General features: G+C 36.6%; 1 long non-coding RNA gene across 3 annotated transcripts in view; it reads right to left on the reverse strand.

Moving 5' to 3' along the window:
- Window positions 1-599: 599 nt before the first annotated feature.
- LOC114633335 overlaps window positions 600-21,086 on the reverse strand; it is a 20,924-nt gene continuing 437 nt past the window's right edge. Inside the window, exons 2-7 of one of the 3 annotated variants that reach the window (XR_003713189.1) lie at window positions 20,810-21,030; window positions 20,005-20,213; window positions 19,161-19,286; window positions 8,245-8,339; window positions 4,760-4,836; window positions 600-802 (exon numbers count right to left, since the gene is read on the reverse strand). This is a non-coding gene — a long non-coding RNA (uncharacterized LOC114633335). Of the gene's footprint in view, window positions 803-4,622; window positions 4,837-8,244; window positions 8,340-19,160; window positions 19,287-20,004; window positions 20,214-20,809; window positions 21,031-21,086 lie in introns of those variants that run through there. The other 2 variants (XR_003713187.1, XR_003713188.1) reach the window with 2 other exon arrangements.

Below are 21,086 nucleotides of genomic sequence, written 5' to 3' on the forward strand. Positions count from 1 at the left end.
TCTTTTTCTAGATGAGCTCTGAAATAGCCTTTTCATTCTTTTTTGTTGACACAGCTCAGAGAGAGGACAACTGTTTTTCTAAAACCCTTTCTCTCTCTCTCATATTCAAGATGTAACTTTTCTTCTCGTTAATTGGAGATGTAGCAGGCAGCTATTGTAACACCTCAGTACCCTGCTTTCTTAATTTTCCAATTCTTTCTAACCCTGCTCTTCCCACCTGAAGCAGCTCTTTCCTCTTCAGAGGAAGTTAGCTCCTCCGACTCAGAGCCACCAAGCCCCGAGGCCTCCAGCTCCTTTACTGGATAAAGAGATTTCTTTCTGAGGCTTCTTTTCCCTTCGTCTCTCCCAAGGGCATCCTTTCCCCTACCTCTCACTTCCGTGGACTGAACGTCTTTGGAAGGGTCTGTTTTCTTAGACATGCCTTTTTTTCCTTTTTCTTTCTGAGCTCCCTTTTTTTTCTGAGCTCCTAAGCGCTTATCCTGCTCTGTTTCTGACATGCTGGTCTGTAATTCGTCTAGCACTCCCTGGCCTGCCGCTATAGTCGAGCGGCTTTTCTCATCCTGCAAAACCAGAAGGAAGAGAACGAGCACTGCCTGGGGAGGGACACGAAATAGATCAAGGCCAAACATGCCTCTCAGAGCTTACCTTTGTCTGCAGTTCTGAATCCACTCCGCGAGCGGAGGGTCTCCCTCGGTGCCTGGCGATGGTTCGGCCTGTTCCCGGGTTTCGGCACCAACTGTGACCCGCGTCACCTTCTCGCCAGCAAGAACGGACTCGGACACCAGGATCCTTCTGCAGCAAGCTTTATTCCAATGAAAATGAGGAAAGACCCCGAGGGGAAGAGGAGCTCTCCTTATATACCCATCGGGTCGGCGTGTCCCTACTCTATTGGCTGATGCATCTCGACAGATATGACACGTCGGGCTGCGTCAGTTTTTGACAGTTACCGGCTGCTCAGGCATTCGCCTTACTGGTGTTTAATGGCGATTTCAGGAGGGAGACTATGCATGCGCAGCAGCGCACCACACAAAACTGTAATGAGAACTCTGCCAGTCTCCCGAGTGTCATCAGTTAATTTCCCTTACATAGTAACCAGACTTTCTCCTGCTCAGAGCACATTCCAAGAGGCTGTAAAACAATTAACCAAATGTCACTAAAATGAAGTCCATGATTTATTATAGTTACTAGGACAGAAGAGAAAATACTGCCTGAGTTTATCTATACAAAACTTCACTAATTTCTTAGTTATAGTTTTAATCCTTCAGTGAACCTGTGGAGCTAGACAAGTGATGGATGTTTAGTCAGATAATTACTCCTAGTGGATATGCATGTAAACATTATCTGTTGTAAACTTCTATTTCAATTTATGATTTGAATTTTGGTGTGAACTTGTGATGAACTTTGAAACATGTGACCATGTACTCTGAAAGATGCATAAGTACTGAGGACAAAGACAAAGAGGGTAGTAGTCGTGGTATTAGTAGAACAGAGTAGTCGAAGTCATAGAAGTTCGTTAGGAGCCATTCGTCCTTTTCTTTCCTTTTGCTTTGCTTAGAATTTTTTAACTTAGAATTTTTCCTTTGTTAGAATCTTTTCTTTTTCCCCACTTAGGACCTTTCCACATTTTCTCTTAGATAGCTTTCATAGGAAACTTTTTACACTTGGTAATAAGCTATGATAACTTCTCTAAGTGTGTTTTCTTCCTGGGACCTCAAGCTAGCAGATGTAAGTTAGAGAGTACAAAGGCTATTTGCCTAATCCTCTGCAGTTTTGTGGCTAAGGTGATAGTGTCAGAACCTGCAGTTTCTGGCTTCAGAGGATACCAGAGGGCAGGTCAGCTACAGTGGCATAGTAAGTAAACTTTAGTAACATAGATAACTAAGATTTTATTAAAACCTAAATACCTCATAAGACCAAAGTCTTACCAAATTTTGTAAAGCTCAAGGATTTACCCCAACCTCTTAAGATCAAGTCATATCTCTCTACCCACACCCCCACGCTGATGTTCTTCTATTTCTCATATCCTACAGCTGCCTCAAGAAGAACCAATGAGGAGAAGAAAGAAGAGACTCCCCCTCCTCCCAGAACAAGCTCCAGGTTTTGTTGATACTTGGGATAGTTCTTTTTGTTTCTACTTGGTTGATTTCAGGCATGAGTTTGATTATTTTCTGCCTGCTACTCCTCTTGGGTGTATTTGCTTCTTTTAGTTCTAGAGCTTTCAGGTTACTATCAAGTTAGTAGTGTATGCTCTCTCCAGTTTCTTTTTGTAGACACTTAGAACTATGAGTTTTCCTCTTAGCACTGCTTTCATTGCATCCCATAAGTTTTGGTATGAAGAGCCTTCATTTTAATTAAATTCTATTAAGTCTTTAATTTCTTTATTTCTTCCTTGACCAGTTTATCATTGAGCAGAATATTATTCATTTTGACTTGTATGTGAGCTTTCCATTGTTTTTGTTATTATTGAAAGCAGTCTTAGTACATGGTGATCTGATAGGATGCAAGAGATTATTTCAATCATTTTTGTATCTGTTGAGGCCTGTTTTGTGACTAATTATATGGTCTGTTTTGGAGAAGGTACAATATGGTGCTGAGAAAAAGGCATATTCTTTTGTTTTAGGATGAAATATTCTATAGATATCTATTAAATTCATTTGGTTCATAACTTCTGTTAGTTTTACTGTGTATCTGTTTAGTTTCTGTTTCCATGATCTGTCCATTGATAAGAGTGGGGTATTGAAGTCCCCCACTTATATTGTGTGAAGTGCAATGTGTGCTTTAAGCTTTAGTAAAGTTTCCTTTATGAATGTGGGTGCTCTTGTATTTGGAGCATAGATGTTCAGAGTTTATCTTGGTAGGTTTTTCCTTTGACAGGTATAAAGTGTCCTTCTTTTATTCTATATTAGTGTGGCAACTCCAGCTTATTTCTTGGAACCATTTGTTTGGAAAATTGTTTTCTATCCTTTTACTCTGAGGTAGTTTCTGTCTTTTTCAGTGAGGTGCATTTCCTTTATGCAGCAAAGTTCTGGACCCTGTTTATATATCCATTCTGTTAGTCTACATCTTTATATTAGGAAATTGATTCCATTGATGTTAAAAGATATTAAGTAAAAGTTATTGTTGCTTCTTGTTATTTTGTTATTAGATATGGAATTATGTTTGTTTAGCTATCTTCTTTTGGGATTGCTTGAAGTTTTCTTTCTTGCTTTTACTAGTTTGTAGTTTCTCTCATTGTATTGGAAGTTTCCATCTATTATGATTTGTAGGGCTAGATTTGTGGAAAGATATTTTGTAAACTTAGTTGTGTCATGAAATATCTTGTTTTCTTCATCTATAGTGATTGAGAGTTTTGCTGGGTATAGTAATCTGGGTTGCCATTTCTGTTCTCTTAGGGTCTGTTTGATATCAGTCCAGGATATTCTGGCTTTTATACTCTCTGGTGTAATTCTGATAGGTTTGCTTCATATGTTACTTTATCTTTTTCCCTTACTGCTTTTTAATATTTTTCTTTGTTTTGTGTATTTGATGATTTGATTATTATGTGACAGGAGGAATTTTTTCTGGTCTAGTCTGTTTGGAGTTCTGTAGGCTTCTTGGATGTTCATGGGCATCTCTTTCTTTAGGTTAGGGAAGTTTTCTTATATAAATTTGTTGAAGATATTTATTGGCCCTTTAAGTTGGATATCTTCACTTTCATCTATATGTATTATCCTTACGTTTGGTCTTCTCATTGTGTTCTGTATTTCTTGAATGTTTTGGGTTAGGAGCTTTTTGCATTTTGCATTTTCTTTGACAGTTGTGTCAATGTTTACCATGGTATCTTCTGCACATGAGATTCTCTTTTATATCTCTTTTATTCTGTTGGTGATGTTTGCATTATATGACTCCTGATCTCTTTGCTAGGTACTCTATCTCCAGTGTAGTTTCCCTTTAGAATTTCTTTATTGTTTCTACTTCCATTTTTAGATCCTGGATGGTTTGTTTAATTTCTTCACCTGTTTGTTTGTGTTCTCTTGCAATTCTCTAAGAAATTTTTGTGTTTCCTCTTTAAGGGCTTCTACCTACTTACCTGTGTTGTCTTGTATTTCTTTAAGGGAGTTATTTACATCCTTCTTAAAATTCTCTATCATCATCATGAGAAGTGATTTTAAATCTGAATCCTGCTTTTCCAGTGTAATGGAGGGGCCAGGACTTGTTATGGTGGGAGAACTGAGTTCTGATGATGCCAGGTAACCTTGTTTTCTGTTTCTGATGTTCTTATGCTTGCCTTTCCCCCTCTGCTTATCTCTATTGCTACATACACTCACTGTCTCTCACTGGAGCCTGTCTCTCCTGTTATCTTGCTTATGTCAGAAGGCCTCAGAGTCCAGCTGTGACTGAGATCCTGCGATCCTGAAGATCTTTAGTGGAAGAATTCCTTGGACTCAGGCTGCCTCAGGGATCCTGAAACCCTATGATCCTCTGCATGTTAGAGATCCTGAGAATCCAGCTTCCTCAGTTTCTCTGAGTGCATCAGATTCTCCACTGCTCTGAATGCAGTGGTTCCTCCACTGCTCTGAGTGCAGTGGTTACTCTGGGATGGATCAGGATATAGTATCATCATGGGAGCAGACCTGATAGGATTCTGTCTGAGCAGCGTGGACCAAGTAAGTGGCAGAAGGTGAGTGGTATTCTAGATGGCAGAGTTTGGGTGAGTGATGGGTCCTGAGTGCCCCAGGCTCTCAGCTGCAGCTCTAGTGTTGTAGACGAGGGTTCTTACCTGCTACTCTGGGTACAGTTGTTCTTCTAGGATGGGTCAGGATATGGCATCTTCAGGGCAGCAGACCAGTTAGAAGTCTGCCACAGCAGAAAAGACCAAGTAATACTTGTTTAATTTCCATAGCATCACACTTAGAAATGTTTGTCATATCCAACCTCAGTAAATAAAATCCAAAATAAATGGTTTATTTAAATAAAAAATGTTTTTAAGCTAGAATTTTATAAAGTGAATTGGAATTTGCTGATAATACACAACAAAATAGTAATAAATATAGCAAATATTTATGACTCAAGACTCCATGATTCTAGGCTGAAGAGATGACTCTCAAAGATGTATTTGCACAGGTAAATTTTCTTTGAGAGTCATCTGTCTGTATTGCATAGGCAGAGGATCTGAGATCAGTTTCTAAGCTCCAAAGAAATAGATTTACAGCTACATGCAACTGTAGGTCCCTTGGAACCTATACACTCTTCTCACCTCTGTAGGCATTAAAAACAGAAATGTATACATATCACCACCACCACTGCCACTTCTGTTGCTACTACTAGAATTAGTAACACTATCTTTTTAAAAATCACCTTCACAATTCCACAACGGGATTTATTCTATGACCACTTTCAGGTATTCACATATAGAACAACAGGAACATAAACATCAGTGTTTGTATAATATTTTAAACTTTTGAAAACTTATTCCCATAGCAATGGAACACAGGCAAGAAGTATGTACACATAACATTTATGTATTGAATGAGCTTGCAATTTGGCTGATCTTTGGTTCCTAAAAGACAGAGGCTGGGCTTTTCTTTAGGGAGGAGAAAATATTAGAGACAAGTTCTCATAGAACCAAGAATTAACTTAAACTTGTTTTGTAGAGGATAATGACCTTGAATTTCAGATCCTCCTGCCTGTATCTACATAGTGCTGTGGTCACAGTTGTGTGCCAACATATTCAGTAAGTATACTGATATTTTTTTTCTTAAGACAGGGCCTAACTGTAGAGTTTTGTCTTGTGCAATGGAAGTTGATGTGGAGACCAGTATACCTCAAACTCAGAGAGATCAGAGATACATTTATCTGGCTTTTTCCTTCCATGTGCTGGCATGAAAAAGTATGTACAACCATACCTAACCTGCCCTGGGATGTTTAAAGAAACTTATAGAAATGCTTCTAAACAATGATCAAAGTGAATGAACAAATATGCACAAAGACCTCAACAAAGATTAATGTTAATGCCAGACAGTATTGTTTGCTTAGTCTAACTGAAAACAATAAAGTTTTACAGGAGTTTCATAAATATGTTCTCAAATTTTATTACTTGGAGTACTTCTGAGAGATTTTGTTTCGAATAAGCATTTCAGGTTGCAGCTCAGGTGTGCATCAAAATCACATTTTTTCTGTCTCAGATCTCCAATTGTTGCAACAATAACTGTGTACTACCACAGTTAATTTAATCCTAGGAGGTAGTCATTACCAGACAAAATCTAGAACACCAAAACTTGTGCTTCGATAGTGCCAGGAGGCTTAATTGGTTTAAAACATTTTTTACATATTTATCACAGTTTCACTTAATATTTCATATGAAGGTAAAGAATCATGACAATACTTGAAAACAGTGTGTTAAATGGTCATAGATTTGACTTATGTGAATCTACACTAGTTTGCACCAGACAGATAGGTAGTTATCCTTCCTAGGGAAAACTGAATTTCATGATGATTAAATAAGAGTCTACATATGAGGGAAAAAAAAAGAATGATGTATGTTTTTTACATGTAAATTTTCTGCTTCCTGAGAAATAACACTACGATGTCAAATTATTTTTGAATAATTTCATCTTCTGGTTTTGTCTGGTTGAACTTTAATTTTTTATTAATAATTATGTTTCTCAATCACTTAGGGAAACAGGTAGGCTAACAGAAGACTTTCAACTTTTCCCTGTTTTTCCAGATCCTATGCCCAAACCTCATCCTTAGCTCTGCAGCAGAAAACTTGTGACATCACTTCCCTTCTCTAGTAGATCCAAAGATCTTTCCTTTCTAATATTTCTCATCCCTCCACTCATTGCATTATCCCAGCTCCCAAGTTCAGCACTCCCTGGGAACTCACAGACCACTCTAGCCAGGGAAACAGGTAGGCCAGATAGATCTTCACTTTTCCCAGCATGTCTCAAAGTTCAATCATCCAGTCTCTTACTTATCTCTACAAAAGAACACCAAACTTTGTGGGTGGGTCACTTTGTCCCAGCTCCCAACTCCAGAATGCACTCCGAAGGAAGCCAATGCCCATTATGACAAGGGAAGCAATTAGTTTACATCTTCAGATGTTCATCTCTCCCTCCGTTGTTCAAATCCAATCCCTGAGTCTCATCCCAACTTCTCTAACAAACCATATGCTGTGGCCTCTCCTTACTATCTGGTTCTATTCCCAGGAGATTGACTAAGCAGATCCTGGTGGAACACCCTGCATTCTTCCTTTTTGTGCAGTTCCTCTACTGAGTACAACCTATCTCTATTCCTAACTCTCAGGTCCCACATACCATAAACACATCTTCAATGGAACCCTATTGTAGTTCCTACAGGCTACATAGAACTAACTCACTTTCCTAATAACGAGATTGAAACAGAAGCCAGAGGACAAAACTCCCACCCAATAAGGAAAAGACCAGATGTCAGCACCTAGAATTATTATCTTCCAAACATAAGATGCCTAAATGCCAGTGTTAAAAAAAAACAATCAATAATGACCAGGACAGTATATCTCTACTACATCCAGCCATCATAAAACAGAAAGCCCAGAATATTTTACCATAGCTGAGGTGCAATGAAAAATCCTTAAAACAGCTTGCATGAAAATAATAGTGGTCTTTTAAAATGAAAGGAATATATCCCTTAGAGAATCTATGAAAGCACAAAGAAACAGTGGAAGGAAATGAATTAAACTGATTTCCACCTTGGTAGAAATAGAATCAATAGAGAAAATACAAATTAAATGAAATTTCAAAATGAAAATTTTAGGAATTCTAACAGATATCTCAGAGGCAAGCTTCACCAACAAGTACAACAGATAAAGCGGAGAAAGTGCCTCACAGGTTTGCCTACAGCCTGATCTTATGGATGCATTTTCATCATTAAAGTTCCCTTCTCTCAGGTGATTATAGCTTGTGACATATTGGCACACAACTATCCAGCACATTATTTTATATTGCATTGTATTATATTTTCTTTTCTTGATTTGAGAAACTTGTTATCCTAGACTTTTTTGAAGTAAACTTTAAAATTGGTTGGGTAAGGAGGCATAAAGGATCTGGAAGGCCTCAGGAAGAGGGTGAATATGATCAAAATAAATTCAAAATAAGTTGTTTTAATTAATAAAAGATAATTTTTTAAAATGTAAAAACAAGCAAAAAAAATCACAGTTCTCAGTACCCTTACTCATCACTAGGGTCTAATTCTTAACTCTGTGGTGACTTTAATACTGATTCTCACCTTTTTCATGTCTTCATAGAACAGTTAGAGGAAGTTGTCCCATTCTCTCATAGACAGCCAACCACAGATGTGCTCAAACCATCATCCATATAAGACTGTGTGCAGGGAGAAGTAAAGTGTAAATTACAATTCTTAACACAGGATCTGCTTCATTTTCCTAACTTTTCTAAAAGCAGAAGAGGAAAGATTCACTAAGAGAAATATCTTACTAGTCTGTATTTATAACACGAAACATAATGTTTGAAGCAAATATACAAATAGAGAACTGATAAAATCAAGTTCATTAACAAACTCATTACCACACAGACTTACTATGGAGGTCATGAGGAGATATCCTACTGCCAAGCTACAATGACAGGAGTATATGCTGTGGGAACTCTATCACACATATATGGGAATCCAGAGGGGATTCCTGTAAGCACCTGCCTCCTGTTGAGGTGCACTAGGAAGACAAAAAATATTGATGACAGAAAAGGGAGAACAGTATTTTTTATGATGTTAGGTGTGTTAGGTGACACCCCTTTGGGAGGGGCTGCAAAGTGAAATGTGACTGCAAGGCACAGGTTAATGGAAATGTAGACCATATGTCAGGAGTCTGGAATCCAGGGGCATGGCGAGATATGTGCCATACCTACACAGACAATGGACACCTGTTGGGTCTCAGGCTACCTCAAAGCCAGTGCTCTACCAGAGACCAAATTATCCTATTACAGTCCTACATCATCAGAGTTGCCTGTGGCTGTGTAGTTGAATGATCGTCTTGACCAATCATTGAGGTGGCATGGTCCACAGCATACACATGTGGACCTGGTCTGTATGACAAATCTGAGAGTGAAACACTGACTGAATTAGTAAGCTGATTTGAAAACTGGTTTCACTTCAGTTCCTTCTCCAGATACTGCGCTGGCTTCTCCTGTAGGTAGATTGTTGAACTGAAATCTAAGTCAGATAAGCACTTCCTGCTCCTAAGTTGCTTATGGTAAGAGTATTTTATCATGGAAACCATTAACCAAACTAGACCAACAGGTGAACAAGAAATAAAAGAACAGCTTGAGTACTTTGGCAGAATCATCAAAATGACAGGAATTAATAGACACCTTTCAATGATAACTTCATATGAATGTCAATTCCTTTATCAAAACACACAGGCTAGGAGAGTGCATCAAAAAGTGAGAAGTACATTTTTGCTGTATGTTATCATTAAGGATAGATGGGACTTTATAATGGCATGATCAAGCAAAATGTTCCAGGCAAATAAAACTAGAAAGAAAATGTTGCTGATTTAATCTGATCAAACAGACTTGAACCAAAATCTATTGAGAAATGATAAACAATGTTCTATATTGATTAAAGGAATAAGGCATGGAGAGGGCAGTGCAATTCTAATCACAAGTCCATCCAGTTCTACATAGAAAATACTACTAGATATAAAGTCACAAACAGTAGTATCACTCTGAATGGTTGACACATGGTCTGAGGTCAATAGTTCTCTTTTGGTTAAGCTTCAAGAATGGCAGATATAGCTTGATCATGCTAGCCTTTTTTGTCCTGGGAAGACTTTTATTCCTGCCCATAGTGTTAAAGCTTGTCTTTAACAGCATCAATGTGTTGTCAGCCAATGTACATGGCTTGAAACTGAAAATGGACCCCAGGTTGAGTTATTAATTTAAAAGGCTGCCAAGCCAAGGACAGGCAAGATTCTCCACAGAGCCTTACCAACCTAACACCAAATTGCATTGCTTTTGATAATGCATATTCCACAATGGGTAAGGAAGGCATTCCTCTCAGAATGACCTAAGGTAGGCTCAGTCTTGCTTATGAAATAAAAAATGGGGAGAGGCAGAGAGCTTTTGAGCATGCTTGGCAAGAATCGGACATAGGCCAAGGACAAGGAAGTGGGCTTCAGGCAGGAATCTGGCATTAGACTAGGACAAAGAAGTAATCAGGTAGTAATCTAAATCTTAGGCTAGAACAAAGAAGAAATTTGAGGGAAGAATCTAAATATTAGGCTAGAACAAAGAAATAATATCAGTCAGGAATCTAAATCTTAGTCTAGAACAAAGAAGTAGGCTTCAGATATTAAAATGACTTTGGGCTAGGACAGGGAAGTAGGCTCAGATATTTTGTTCATCCTGATAGGACCTTAGAAATAGTGATCATGTATGTGATTATAGAACTTTGTTTATTGCCTTGCATGTTCTTTGAATATTTGTGATTATTATCTTGTGTGTTCCTTGCCTATTTTCATCTATTATATTGCTAGACCATCAACATAGAGTTGACCTTAATACATGCATGTAATTAAAATGTTATGAAAGCAAAAATGAGAAATATGTATAGGATTGGTGATTTCTGGGGCATGGGGGAATAGAGAAAGGGGATGACATCTGAAGCATAAATAAATAAACTATCCAATAAAAAAGCAAACAAACAAAACGTAAACAATGTTAAATGATGTCTCAGATTGAATTGACTTAACAGACATCTATAAAACAGTAAATATAAACACTGCAGAATACACATTTTTCTCAGAAGCCTATGGAACTATCACTCAAATAGATAGATATTAAGACACAAAGAAAGTCTTAATTATTATAAGTTGAAATAATTTCTTATATTCTACTTGACAACAATGAAATAACTACAAATAAATGAAAAGAGAAACTCCAGAATGCCAACAAACTCATGGAGATTTAACAACTCACAACTGAATGATGAAGAAGTCAAGAACAAAAAAACTCCTACAAACAAATGAAAATGAAAACAAAACATCTTCTAAACTGTGGAATAAAAATAAATGCTGTAAGAGGGACATTCAAAGCTCAAAGTATCTACATTAAGAAATCGAAGAGATTGCTAATATACTAGTTAATAATTCACCTTGGGAATTTGGAAAGTGAACAAAACAAACCCCAAACTTAGCAGCTGGAGATATGTCAGTAAAATCAGTGTAGAAATTAGAGAAAAGGGAAACAGCAGCAACAGGAAAACAAATATAGAGAGATGATGAAACAGAGGGGTTATTTTCTTTTCAAAATTTAAATATTGATCAAATCTTAAGGAAACAGCATCAACAAGAAAACAAATATACAGAGGTGATGAAACAGAGTTGTTTTCTTTTCAAAATATAAATATTGATCAAATATTATCTAAACTAACCAAAAGAAATAGCAAATTTCAAATCTAATACAGTAAAACATGAAAGGGGAGTCGTCATGACAACACAAGTGAAATTCAGAAAATTTATAGACGTTACCTTAAAAATCATATACATCTAAACTTGAAAACCTAAAAGATATGGATGAATTTTCTACAAATATAAAACTATCAATATGAATCTAATATTGCATTTAAAACAATTATACAGGTACACATGGAGAGAAGGCTCAGCACTTAAAAACACTCACTGTTCTATAGGACAAAGATTCAATTTGTTGTACTCACCTGTTGGTTTACAATGCCCTATTAAAACAAACACCAGACACCTGAAACAAACACACATATTTGCAAGGAAAACACTTTCACAATTAAACAAAATAAACCTCAAAAACTAGACAGGCTTATAATAAGCAATGAGTTTTCAAACATCGAGATAATTTTTAACTAAAAACTGTTCAATCTCAGGTGAATTTTACCAGATTTTTAAAAATAATTTATTTATTTTTTTCAAATTGTAATTCAATCACACAGGGGTTATAAACACAGAAAGGCAGGACGTAGGGAAGGGGATGACACTGGAATGTGGGTGTTCAGGGAGAATACAGATATCTTCAGAACAGGGTATTTTTACCAGATATTTATTCAGAGAATACCAAGGTGCTCAAGCTATATCATAAAAGAAAGAAAAGAAGGCACACAGCCAAAGTATTTTTCTAAAGTATTTTAAAAATATTTTTATTTTCTAAATTAGTCAAATATTCAATAAAAAAAGTGTAGACTAAAAATCTATGATGAACATCGATGCAAAACGTGTTAATAAAATACTTTCTAACCAAATTGAGGGACACATCAAAGGGAGTGAAATGTCTCAAGAGGAAAGGTGTTTGTAGCTAAACCTGATGAACTAAATCAACATGGTGAAAGTTATTCTTTGGTCTCCATCTACATACTTGATGATACATGTACTCCCCCACTATACATAGACACACATAAAAAATAAGGGATATACAATATATGATATATGATATGTAATACTTAATAGGTAATATATAATGTGTGCATGTCAAAGTACATTTACTTTTAGATGATATAATTCTAACAATAAAAGTTCTGAAAGAGTTTAACAGAAAACACTGGGGTCTGATAAAGACTTTTATCAAAGAGACAAGTTATAAAATTAACATACAAACCTTAAAAGCTTTCCTATCTACCAATGACAAACTGAGAAACAAATTGGAGAAATGAGTCTGTTTACAGATGCCTCAAGAAAATACCCCAGAAGAAGCATACCACAGTATGCTTGTCTGAAAGAGATGTCCCCTATAAATTTCTGGCATTTGAATACTTGATCCCTAGTTGATGGATGTTTTAGGAAGATTAGGAGCTGTGAACTTGCTAGAGGAAGTATGTCACTGGAGGTGAGATGTAAGGCTCCAAATAACTGGCACCATTTTGAATGATCTCCCTGCTTCCTGTTTATGGATTAGTGTGTGAGATCTCAATTGCTGCACCAATACTGTGATTATTTGGGTGGTGTCATACTTCCAGCCATAGTAATGATATACTCTTATATTTCTAGAACCATAGACCCCAAACAAGCATTCCTTCTATGTGTTGCCTGTTCATTGTATTTTTTCACAGCAATAGAAAAGTAATGAATACAAGAAAGAGGTGATATATTCTCTACTGAAAACCTCAACAGGGTGAGGCAAACATTAAGTGATGGAAAATCTTCTCCTGCTCAAAGAATAGGAGAATCAATGGTTTTTTTTTTAAAGCCCAAAACCCAAAAACGGCCATCTTACCAAATGCAATGAACATATCCAACACATTGTCAATCAAAATTTTAATGTAATTATCCACAGATTTTTTAAAAATCTTAAAATTCATACAGAATGCTTAGATACTCATTCCTAAATGCTACCTTATAAAACCACCTCTCATACTCAGAGATTATTGCAGAAGAGAGAGTGGATTGAATATAGGAGCTGAACAATAAAGAGATAAGTGCTGTTAAATGCTGGTTTGTGAACATGGCAAAGTAAATCCAGTGAGTAAAATCCTCTGAAGCTGCTTGCAATGGGTCTGCACAAGACTGGCATTCATCAATTGTGAATTACAGGTTGGGGAGGAGACTCACGGAACACCATAATTCCTGCTGAATTGCTAGATAGTAATGAGATTCTGGGTATAAAACTGTCTTCAGTTGTATATCAACTGAGGTCCCTACTAGGTTTCAATGGGTATTTCAACCCCACAGTCTCATAGATGATTCTGATCATGGTTATATTAGTGGGTCACAATTACAGAGATATGAATATTTTTAAAAAGAACTATAGAGGATAGAGGTTAATAAATACTGAGGAAGATCAGAGAGGGTGAAGGGTTTCAATAATAAGAATTTAATTTATACGTGTATGAAAATTTCAAAGAACATGTTCAATAATAAATTCATATGAAAGCAAAAAATCTCTCAGATAATCAAACCAATCTTTGAAAAAAAGTTTCTTATTTTAAGTTTTACTACAGAGACATAATAATTAAAAACAGCATTGCACTCTTAACAAAAACAGAGATTAATAGAATAGAAAACCATGACATATGTTAACACAACTGTAGTTTCCTTATACGTGACAAAATGACAAAAATATACATTTGAGAAAGACGAGATTTTCAGTAAAGGGTGCTTTGGAAACTGGATTGCTAAATGTAGAAGAGTGATTTTTACATCTTAATCAATCATCATGCAAACATTCAGACACAGGCAGACACACACACACACACACCAATCCCAACTGGACCAGGAACCTCCACAGAAGACTCAAAAACTATGAAACTGCTAAGGAAAAACATAGTGTAGAGGCACAGGTAAGTGCTTTCTGAATAGGACTCATCCCACTCTGAAAACAACACCAATAATGGACAAGTAGTACCTTGCTAAATTAAAAGGCTTTTATGAACCAATGAAACTCCATCATGTGAAGATGTAGGCTACAGAACAGGTGAAATCTTTTGCCAGGTACATGTTCCCAGGTAATGTGAATCTACAGTCTACAAATAATTAAAAAAAAAATAGCACCAAGAAAAGAAACAACTGGAGCAAAACCTGTGTCATGTAACCCAAGGGTGCTACCAAAAAGAGAAAAACAAATGCCTCATCCCCAGTTTTTGAACACTTCAACATTATTATCCATCAGGGAAATAAGAATGCAAAAACTTCTTTTAGAGCTCATCTTACTCAGGAAGAATGGCAACTGTCACACACACACACACACACACACACAAAACCACAGACAAAATATGCATGAGGCCTTGGGAAAAGGAAAGAAAATCTTAAGGGATGAGAAAAAAGTATATTCAGGTAATAAGCAATTGAAAGAGAATATATGGCTAACTGTTGTTTTAATTCTAAGTCTGTCACAGAGTTGTGGTTTTGATGGTGGATAATTGAGTGACTTGAGGTGATATTGAAAGTGTAAAACTTAATGTGAAGCTTCACAGCTTCTTTTTGAATATGAATCCTAACTATATATAAATTCAGTAAGTTGTATGGAATTTGAGTATCATTGGTTTCAGTATATTTTATTTATTTATTTGAAGTTTCTTTTTAATAAAAATTTTAAATCTTTCAACATATGTTTTAAATATTTAAGAAAGAAAATGTGGGGAAAGTGAAATATTGGTGGGATTGCATACTTACACAGTCACTATTGAAATCACTGTGGACTTTACTCAAAAATCTGAAAACTGATTTCCATGTGACCCAGCTATCCAATATTAAGTATATACAAAAATTACTTTGGTGTATCCTATTACATATCTATGTATATATTAGCATGTACTTAGGTGTATACTACTACATACTTAGATGTATAATATGATATACTTAGATGTACACTACTATATACTTAAGTGCACAGTATGATGTACATAGGTGTAAAATACTACATACTTAAATGTATGCTACTATGTAATTAGGTGTATACTCCTATATACTTAAGAATATACTACTACTAACAGTTAGTTGAACGTCTGTGATCATTACAACTCTACTCACAATAGCTAGGAAACAGGTTCAGCCTGTGTTTTTTTCAACTGAAAAATAGATAATGAAATTATGATATGTATACACAATGAAATTTCATTGAGCTGTAAAAATAAAATTATGAGCTTCTTAAGAAACTAGATGGAACAGAAAAATATACTTAATGAGGTAACCCAGGCCCAGATAGACAAACAGTATATGTTCTCAGCCATATGAGTATCCTAGGTAAAATCTTGGTATGTTTACCTTGAAGTGCACATAAAGGACAGAAAGCTAGAAAGAGGCCATAGAAGGAGAACAAGAAAAGGACACCTTAAGGAAGTGACATTTCAGGAATACTTATAATATGGAAGTGGAGGGAATGAACATGAGAATGAGGGGGTTTATACAAAGATGGGGTGATAAGATGAAGGATATAATTAATCAAAACAAGAATACATGAAAATGCCTTATGGAAACTCACTTGTTTGAAAGCCTTTTAATATATTAGTCAAGGCACTTGCATAGGTAGAAAATACTACTTGTGGAAGTCATAGGTTATTAAATGAAAACTTCATTGCCAGTGTTGGGAAAACCCCCTAGAAAATGCTTGAGGATCCAAATAATATAGGCAATTGTCACTGTTGTCAGTTGCCCACAAAAAGTAGTTAGTAACTCCCTATTGCTAAAATCATCCTTATATGCTTGTCATGGGACATAAAGAAAGCAAGCTGGGAGTGGTCTGGACTATACCTTTCTGCTGAATAGCCCTCACAGTATTAGGCTGGCTGTTATTAGGAGATTGTCATCCACACTTACTCAGCTGTGGACACTGTGATCTATATTTCAACCAGCTTTACAAAATATGCTCACTGGTCAATAATGGCTATCATATCATGGGGTAAATACACATTTTTTGATTGATATTGAAAAGAGTTCAGAGCTAGTCTAGTCAACATGGTGAAATGCCTATGTAGAGAATGGAATACATCCTAGTGTTTTAGCTGTCATTGTTATTCTGCTAAATGAATATGATGTGAACATAAAATTGTCTTCTAAATAGCCATGCTTTTATTCGCTATATAGCTCTACCATCAGCTTGCTCAAAAGATGCTTCTTATAGTTAGCAGTGGTAATTTGAGACTCAAAACTAGCCAACATTCTGAGAATAAGTACCTTTTCAGTGTTCACCATGAATGAGACATCTAGAGCCCACAGTATCGTCTTAGGAAACATCAAGGGAGAAGGTATGAAAATAATATAAGAGCCTAAAGATGGAGGAGAATGATGTGAAATATTGTTTTCTATATATGACATGGCCAAAGCACTCTTGTGCTCACAGTAGCTATAATAACTGCTCAAGACCTCCAAAATCTAGGCCCTTCAATATTCTATCAAGGAAAGAGAAGGTGCTCCCAAACCCCAACTATTTCTAGAGGATTTATAAGCAGTTAACAGTACCTAGAAACAGGGTCATGAAATCCCTACCTTGCAGCATCTATAGGATGTTAGTGATTGCCAGTAGGGATTGATTTTTTTTTTTTCAGTAGAGTAGCTACTGGTAAGGTTCCCATGTTCCTGAAAATGACTCTTTGCCTTTGCTCCAGTAAGCAACCGCAGTGGAACTCATTGGGTTACAAACACACACATGAAGAAAAGGAATATGAAAGTAGAAAGGAGACCTAGTTGGGAGAAGGAACAGTATCAGCAAGAATGGGGAAAAGCCAAGAAAGATAAGTAGACTAATATTGTTATCAAAATATTTGTATGTAGGCAAGGAACTATTAATAATTAATATTAATAATTAATTATTAGTAACTATTAATAATTAAATCCTTTATTAGATATAATCAATATATTTCAATAAGAATTGAAACAGAAACAAAGTATAAAAGATCTCTTCCCTTACATCTGAAAATATTTTAGAGACAAATAAGGGATTAGAATTTATAATATTTAGAAAGATGCATTTTAACAAAATGGTGGATAGTCATGCTAATATATAAGATGTATAAGAAGCCATTACAAAAAAAAAAAAGACTAAGAAAATCTACAAATGAGAAGCATGGTAGGAAGAACACAGTATTTGTTATTTTTCTGTTGCTGTGATAAAACATCATGAACAAAGACAACTTAAGGAAGAGAGAGCTTCTCCATGGCAGCAGAGCTATAGGAATGAGGAACTGGGATTTCATTTCCTCTGATACAAGCAGAAAGCAGAGGGAGTACACTGGAAGTGGCTTTAACCCCTCAAAGCCCCCTTGAATGGAACACTTCCTCCAACAAGGCTGTGTCTTATAAATATTCTGGAAAAGTTGGTGAAAGAGTTCCCACCAACTGGGAACCAAGCCTTCAAATGTGGGAGCCAATGGGGGGGGCATTTCTTACTCAAATTATGACTGATGTATCTAGATTAGGTCTGAAAAGACTAGATACTCCAAATGGTACTAAAATTCCATGCCATGGAGCAAGCTACTGCTGTGTCCTGTTGTTTGGCAGTATGTGAGAACAAAAAGAATTCACGATCATGTTTGAAATGGTGATGAGCCTTGGGTCCACAGACTGATTGAATGCAGAGAGATAAAATGAAGCCTACAGAGGAAACTAAAGAGCTTGAGATGTAGACAAGTTAGAGAACATACATGAAATTGTAGGGTTGAGCCCCAGCACCAAATATAGTATACAACAGGTGCTAGAACTCAAGAGGTAGCAAATAGAGGAGTCATGCTTTAAAGTCATCCCCGGCAATATAGAGTTCCAGGCTACTATAAGCTATATATCACTTTGTCTTGTTTTTAAAAAATAGTCCCTGAGACCTGGGATTTGGAAACTCCAGGGACTCTATGATGGTAACTCTATCTGAGAGTCTTCACAGAAGGTTTTATGGAGCCTGCAGTGCCACCTCCTGTAGCCAGATAGGACTCCCAGTGGAAGGAAAAAGACAGTAACAAATGCACAAAACCTTTGGCCCCACAAGTATCCTGCCTACAAGATGTGCAGGAACAAAAATGGAGCAGAGACTAAAAGAATGGGCACTCAATGACTGGACAACAAAAAGATATACATCATGGTCAAGAAACAATCCCTGACACAATAATTGATATTCTGATATGCTTGCAGACAAAAGTCTAGAATAACTATACTCTGAGAAACTCTACCGAGTAGCTGACTAAAACAAATAGATAAATCCAAATACAAACATTAGGTAGAGTCTGGAAGTCTTGTGAAATAGTTGGGGAAAGGATTGAGGGGCCCAGAGAAGAAAAGAACTCCAGAAGAAGACCAAGAGAATCAACTAACCTGGACTTTGGGCATTCTCAGAGACTAAACCACCAACAAAAAGCTATCATGAGCTAGACATAGGGCCCCTGCACATATGTAGCAGATGTGCAGCTTGGTCTTCATGCAGCTCTCCCAACAACTAGAGCCAGGGCTGTCCCTAAATCTGTTTCCTCTCTGTAGATCCCATTGCCCTTACTGGGCTGCCTTAGGTGGCCTCAGTGGGAGAGGACGTCCCTAGTCCTGCAGATACTTGATGTGTCATGGAGGGGAGATACTCTGGGAGCACGTACCCCTTCTTATAAGAGAGGGGAATAGGGAGAGGAACTGTGGGAGGGGGATATTGAGAGGAGAGGAGTGCTGCATATTGACATATAACATGAATAACTAAACTAATTAATAAAATAAATGTCTCTGAGTTTCCTCCATCACCCATATTTCACAGGATACTCACCATTGCCTTTGAGGAACCATTCAAGATAAGTTCACAGTGACTCTGGATTCTTCCCAAGGTTTGTCTTACCCCAGAAAAAATAACCAGAAACAAGAACATCTCTGGGATTTCTGATGAGATAGATAGCTGTAAATGGGAAAAAATGTAGATGAAGTTCAATACTCATTCCTCAACTTTTAACTGGCATAGTTTACATGAAATATCAGTCAAATATGCAAGGGTTTCTAAAAACATTTATTATTTTTATGTAGGCAAAACATACACGAGTGAAAATATATATAGTCATAAATCCCCTTTTCTCATTTTATTTGATTTATAACAATGAAACAGCAAAATGACTAGTTCATTAACAGTGTAAAAAAACTCAAACCAGACTTACTCAATAGTTCTGAAGATCACAACAATAAGTGGTTATCCAAAACCAAATGTCCAACTCATAAAATATACATACAATTAACACTGTACTGACAGGGAAGGTTGTACTAAAGGATTTAGAAATATGTAGACTTATTTAGGAATATATTAATTATTTACTTAGGAATATGTTGTATATAGTGGAGACAGACAGACAGACAGACAGACAGACAGACAGACAGACAAGTGAATATATAAACATCAGAATACATTTAGGAATGTGTGTGTGTGTGTGTGTGTGTGTGTGTGTGTGTGTGTGTGAATTAATGAAAAAAGAAACCATAAATTTGAAAGTGAGAAAAGAGAAATACATCAGCATCACTAGTGCATGAGAATCCTACACTCACATTTCTGCAAGAGCTCCAAGGCCTGTCAGGGTAAAATAAGTTCAAAGAGTAGTCAAAGAAAATCTCAACCACTGGACACTGACCTTGGCCTTGGAACTGGAGAGAATCTTGGAGAAAAGATGGATGGGATGATGGAAACTCATGAGTCATGGTGTTTCCTTATATATTAATACAGAATATCCTGTATCATACTCTAACCAGGGTGCATGATCCCAGATGGGCACAGATTAGATCTACTTGGGATCTCCCTTGGTCTGAATGAAGCAGACAATCTCAGTCAGCCAGTTTGTTCCTGGATGAAAAGGAAAAGTGACAATCACTCATTTCAAGAGTACTTGTGAAAAAGCCTCAAGTAGAATATATATCCATACAATTTACAGTGATGCCAATTTTCAAGCACACAGACTTGTGGTGTTCACAGTGTCCACATGGTGTAAGTAAAAAGTATATTCACTCAGCATATTCTGAAGACTTAATTTTGCAAAAGTGAGACCCTAAACTTAGTAAACACCTATTTGCCCAGAGAATATCTCCTACAGCCCTGGGTTATCATCATTCTACATTCTGGTGGAATTAACTTGACTAGCCTAGATATTTCACAGTGATGTAAAAATAGCATCTACCCTCTGAGACTACATCCTTTTATTTAATTCATTGCCACTGAGTTGCACCCATGCTGCAATGTATGACTGAGTACTTCTTCTTTTTAAGGTGAATAAGTTCCCTTTTGGATATTTACCACACACACATTTGCATTTGTGCTTAATTGTTCATTTTTTCAGTGGATGTTTCCCTTGATTCCTTATCTGGTTGTTTTTCTCCTGTATTCCCACTGCCTTTGGATTTTCTATGTCATTGTGCTCTCTATCTCAGCAGCCTAATACTTACCCAATGTTCAGTGCTTCACAGCAAACAACCATTTTCCAAACCAAAATGATGTTGATTTTTGGTTTCTTGAGTTTTCAGACTCTTTCTACATCCTGGGCAAGGACCATGGTAATTCTACCTGGCACTGTCCTCTCCTCTCCTCCACATATCCTCAAATAAATGCATTTATCTCTTGGTGCTATGTGTTCTGTTTATTCTCATCACTCTCTCTATTCTTCTTTCTATTCTCCAGAGAGAGAGAGAGAGAGAGAGAGAGAGAGAGAGAGAGAGAGAGAGA

Source organism: Grammomys surdaster, unplaced genomic scaffold, assembly GCF_004785775.1.
Source record: "Grammomys surdaster isolate TR1022 unplaced genomic scaffold, NIH_TR_1.0 578, whole genome shotgun sequence".
In the NCBI taxonomy this organism is placed as follows: Eukaryota; Metazoa; Chordata; class Mammalia; order Rodentia; family Muridae; genus Grammomys; species Grammomys surdaster.